The sequence below is a fragment of the Globicephala melas genome, chromosome X, assembly GCF_963455315.2.
Source record: "Globicephala melas chromosome X, mGloMel1.2, whole genome shotgun sequence".
Lineage (NCBI taxonomy): Eukaryota > Metazoa > Chordata > Mammalia > Artiodactyla > Delphinidae > Globicephala > Globicephala melas.
The window spans coordinates 49,936,883-49,942,770 of NC_083335.1; the positions used below are offsets into that span (position 1 = coordinate 49,936,883).

At 35.2% G+C, this 5,888-nt stretch overlaps 1 pseudogene; it reads right to left on the reverse strand.

Moving 5' to 3' along the window:
* Positions 1-4,316: 4,316 nt before the first annotated feature.
* On the reverse strand, positions 4,317-4,894 carry LOC115846751 (splicing factor U2AF 35 kDa subunit-like; annotated as a pseudogene).
* Between the last annotated feature and the right edge of the window lie 994 nt (positions 4,895-5,888).

The following is a 5,888-nucleotide window of genomic DNA, read 5'->3' on the forward strand; positions in this document are numbered from 1 at the left end:
TGTTTCTTCCTGCATTCCTGCCCTTCCCTGATTAACAACTGTTTGTATCTGCCCTTTGGAACTCAGGGAAGGCCTAGAAGGCTGAAAACCTTTTTCCTAAGAACAAGAAATGGGGGGTGGGGTGGGGGGCAATGGAAAGGGTTTTGTGCCCGGGAGAGCCCCAGAGGGTCCTGCTTGCTTTCAGTGTTAGAGAGTGTGGGCTGAAGCGTGGTTTGATATAGAGATTTATGATGTCATGAGGATTGCAGCCCTGTTTTCCTATAAATATCTTGGCTCTTCCCTTCTCTTATGTTGGCTTTATCTGGGGGCTGACTACTCTCGTAGCTGGGTGGCTGACAGCATCTCCCAGATTTACATGCTTTCTTATTCTCATCAAGGGGGAAAGAAAAAAGCATGTCTCCTCCAAATATTGAACAAAAGTCCTGGAGTTCCCACTTATGAGACTTTCTCAGTCATGTTCCCACACTGAGCAAATAACTTTAGCAAAGAAATTTACAAAAAATATCAGATTCTGTTGCTGGGAGTAAGTGTTGTATTGATACCACCTAAATCAAAAAGCTGTGACAAAATGAAAAGGGATACAATCATGTTGAAGTGGTGACCAATCTGCCCAATACAAAGTGACTTAGTATCTGACACATACTAAGTAGTCAACAAATTTGTTTCACTTTATTTAATTTCCCTTACATATCCAATTCTTTCAACACTAAGGAGAAAAAAAACATTCATTCGTTTTCATGCCAGATTTTTTTAAAAAAAAAAGATCTTCAAGGGGAATAAAATCCTTTATAATTTATGGGTTAAAAATTCTGTGCCTTGATTTATATAAATCTAGTATTCTCCTTGTGTTTTGATGCCAATGCATTTCAAGTGTAGGAGAAAAAGGTTCTGAAAATAGGTGGAAAAGTGTGGGTGACATGGTGTTTCCCAAATGGAACGTATCTTTAGTCTCTGCTATCCACCAGTGTAGAGAGTCTTTTTCTGAGTAGGATTTTTCAATTTCCTTTTCAATCTGTGCCCTTAACCAATACTTTTTCTTCTCACTACATCAAATTGAGGTTTGGATTTTGAAGTTCCTGTGTTAAATACTTCATAATATTACATCATGTTCAATAGAGTCAAGTGAACTCTCTCACCCACCATGCAAATATCTGGCAACTCTATGTTATACATGAGAATGCTTATAATAGTGTATCATTACTCAGCATCCATTTCCCTGGAGTTTCCTGCTGATTTACTCTGAAATCATTAAGAAAAGAATCATTTGTTAGCTTGTACTTTTATTTTCTTTATATAATTGCTTAAACTTTTCACTTATGATTTGCTTAAAGGCAAAATTAAATGAAGTAATTTTGTCCACTTTTCCTGATGACCCAAGTCTGAAAACTTCAAGTGTATGCAAATGTAGTATTTATAACAAATTATTTTAGGCAAGCATCTTATGAAGGGGATGCAATGAATTTCTGCCTTTAGGAATTTTGAGCTATTAGGAAGTCTGGTATAGCACTAATAAAATACAAACGCATAGTCAAATCTTATTTCTGATGCTGTTAAATGAGAACTTACAGCTTAACGAAATAGGCAATTTAGCATATAAATGTATACCATAAAAGCAAGATGTTGGCAGTTCAAAACAATAAATGTTAACCTGTGGGCAGGCTGTTACTGAGGTGTTAAAGGCCCCTGAAATTTTAATGAACTTGTTTAGACTAAGAATTTCCTACTCTAAGTATCTTGCCTGAATTTACCCACTCCCAATTTCATGCCAAATTACAGAATGAGACATTCAAAAAGTTAGACCTGAAGTAACTGACATTTTCATTGGATTGTTTTGGCAGAAGTTTTATTTCAGCCTTTTCCCTTCACTATGATGTTTACATCTGTCATCTATTCTGGTAATTCTCTAAGTACATTCTAGTGGCAGTCTATTTCCCAGAACCAAGAGGAGGCATGAACTGTCTCTCTTAACTCGGAGAGCCATTTTCAATGCAAGTACATAACAACATTTTTTATCATCTAAATAATATAAGGATAGCTTTATTTCTTTCTCATTTTTCTAAGCAGATACAGATGCCAGTCACTCTAATCCTCAGGAGAGAGAATACTATCTTGACAGTGAAATTCATTGAAAGGGGAACCAGAGGAGATTCTTCAATGTGGATAGAAACTCTTAAAAACTCCATAATATCAAGCAAAAGAAGTCCAGACTCTCTGAAGTCACTCATATTGTTGACCAATAATTTCTCGTCAAACTTTTGCCTTTTTTTTCTGAGTCTTCACCAGCCTATTAGTTCTGTTAACAATCTTACTGATCTTTTTCTGTATCTTTAGCTGACTCCTCTTCTGTGGTCCCCCACATCTTAAAGTTAGATATTCTCCCAATTTCGCCCTAGTCCCTCTTTGCCTTTGTTTTTTTCTTTCTTTATTTAGGTTTATTACATTTACTCCCAGAGAGTTTCAGTTATACCTATGAAATTGACTCCAAAATCTATGTGTCAAACCCTCCTTATCATTTGAGTTTCAGATATAATTTTCAACTTCCACTGTTTCTCAATACTGAGATAGGTTATTAATAAACTTAACAATTCCAAAACTTAGCATATCATCTTTTTAAAATATAGTGTTATAAGAAAACCACAGGCCTCAAATGACATCACTTGTGCTAAAGCCCATGATACCAAACCTAGATTTAATACCTGATCTAATTGCAGTTTAAATGTAATCTTAATGGACCAATCTGGAATTTTCTGTCATGTACAAGTAAGGTCATCAGTCATGTGCCTCTCCATCTCCCACAGGAAGAAGAAGCAATCTGCATGGTAACTTCTTTGCTTTCCCTTCTCCCACAAAAAAAAAAAAAAAAGATGTCCTGGCCTGAAAATAACCCTTTCTTTTATTTTGTTAATAGTTTCTTACCCCACCCTCCTTCTGTCTATAAAAATTTCCCATTTTGTACTCAGAACTCTCTTCTAGTTGCTAGATGGGATGATGCCCAACCCATGAATCACTGGATAAAGCCAATTAGATCTTCAAATTTACTTAATTTTAATTTCATTTTTGGGGTTTTTAAAATACTAGTAAATAATAAAATATCAGGAATTGTTCTAAGTGCTTTACATAAAATAAGGCACTAAATTCTGAAGTAGGTACAATTTCTACCATCATTCCCATTTTACAGATAAGGAAACTGAGCCGCAGAATGTTTCAGTGACTGCCCACAGTCATACAGCTGGTAAATAGTAGAACCAGGACTTGAGCTTGAAAATCTAGCACTAGGGTCCTTGTTCTTAACTACTTTGCTTTGCTGCATGGTTTCCCTTACTATTTTCTATTGATTTTACCTCTATTCTCCTCACATCAACACTTATAATCATATTTTTTTTTTTTACTTTTTCTTGTTACTCCCCACCCTTCTTCCCACATCAGATCAGTTGCTAAATTAACAAGTCTTGTATTTCTACCACTTCAGGTTTGTTTTTATTTTTTGTGAGAGAGTGGACTCAATTTGTTTTCCTAACTCCAGCCTCTCTCCATTCTAATTCAGCAGTGGGGAGATTAATTTTACTACAGCGCAGCTCTAATGGAGCTCCTAACAAATTTCTTTCTACTTACAGAAAAAGAGAAACAAAAACAAAACAGACTCTTCAAACTGAAATTCATGGTTCTCCACAATATATAGCTCCAACCCACTTCTCTAAGCTTATTTATTATGTTTCTAATACATGAGATCCATTGTTTAGCCATGTTGAACTGCTTGTTTCTGTCTTTGGTAACCTCATCTAATTCTATCCCTAATTTCATAGCTATTCATTTTGTAGTCTTTATGCACAACAAATATAACCTGTCTGTTAGTCCCTGCCTTTCCTAATTACAACTCAGCTGCTAGTACTATTGATCTCCAATATATAGGCTCAATCCTGCCCATTTTAGGGGCCAGAACCAAACAATCTTATTGATATATGAAGAATGCTATTTTGTGGTAAAAATATAAAGAGACAATAAAAAACTAGGAAAATAAATATAAATGGCCATTAGCAAACAAAATATTCAATATTGTTTGTAATAAAAAATCAATATTAAAACAATAACCAATGTTTTATGAGATGGTCAGCTTCATAAACTTGTGATGAGTATTATTTATTTTTTTACTATATCATTACTGATTTTATTCAGAAACCCATCCTTGTTGGTTTTGTCGCTGTTGTTTAAAAAAATTCCCATTATGAACTAGTTTGGTCAATCAACTACACTTTCTAGAAGACATAGGGTAAAAATGGCATGGCTTAAAATTGCCCTCATCTTTCATGATCTCTCCACTACCTTCTGTCCACACTCTGGTCCCCAGACCCTGACCTCCATCTATGCTTCTTGCAATGGTGTCCATATAACTCTCACCACAATTCTCTAGAAATGGGTTTCAAACGCATGAAGTTGCAGAAGCCTTCTCCTGTACACACTGCCTTTTCATACTGGTGGCATCAGGCTTCTCTGACATCTGTCCCAGAGGAGAGCCTCAAGTCAATCAAATCCTTTTCTGCATCTTCTTCAGGACGAAACTTGACATACATGTTTACACCTAGGTGATCTCCAAGGTTATCACAGACGTTCTTCTCTTCAACTTAACCCTATTTTTCTATTTCTGTAAAAACCTCCTCAAAAAATTCATCATAATGTACTTGCATTTTGACATCACCCATAGCACAGCACAAACTGTCAGCAGGCAATGAAGAGTTTTGAAGGTTATGGTACATGTTCAAGCAGGCAATGGTCTGGTTGGTTTATTGTGCGACTGAGAGGATCTGTCTCCATGAGGACATACTCCAATTGTGAAACAAAATGAATAGTTGACTTTGTCTTTTTTGGTGCCAAAGATGGAGATCAAGTCGTGTGCCATTTCCCACCTGCCGCTGCCAACACTACTGCCTGCAAAGCTGACCTTCTATGAAGGGAATTTAAATAGGCACAACCTTTGGGGAAAGCAATTTAAAAAAACAGCCTATAACAGAAAACAAATAGAAAAAAACTTAAATATTCATGATAATAATAATCACTAAGTTAAATATAGTATATCCACTCTATTGAATTATTCATATTTATATGTACTGAGATAGAAAGTTCTTTAAGATATATTTAATTGAAAAGTAATGGTTGCAGAATGATGAGCACCATATTTATAACAATACATACAGATAAAATATCCAGAAAATACACAAAAATGTATATAAATTTATGTGTGAATTATAATGTGGTAATTATAAGGTCCAATATTAGTGTACTGTTGAATAAATTTTGGTACATCCATATGGTATTTGAAAATCATATGTAAATATTTATAATATAATGTTATATAAGTAAAGTAAGTTATAGTTTATATCTCTGGTGTCAAACACAGGGCCTGACACTGACAAGTGAATGTTCAATGAATACATGTGTGTATATTACAATATTAATTGGAAAAAGAAAAGATAGCATACATGCTCAGAGTTTAGAAGGAAGTTGACTAAAAATTCAGCAGTGATTATTGATGGGTAATGGGCATAAGAATATTTTAAATATCACCCATGCAAATATTTCTTCCACAAATTTTTTTTATTGTGGTAGAAAGAATAACAGTCCCCCAAATATGTCCATGTCCTAATTCCTGGAACCTGTGAATATGCTAGCCACCTGGTAAAAGGGACTATACAGATGTGATTAAAGACATTGATTATCCCAGAGATTATCACAGATTATCCAGGTGGGCCCCACCTAATCAAAAGAATCTTTAAAAAGGAAAGAATGTTCCTCAGCTGTGGTCAAAGAGAAGTGTGTGTCAATGTAAGTGTCAGAGAGATTTGACATTAATGGTTTTAAAGATGAAAGAAGCAGGGTGCAAGCCAAGGAATGCA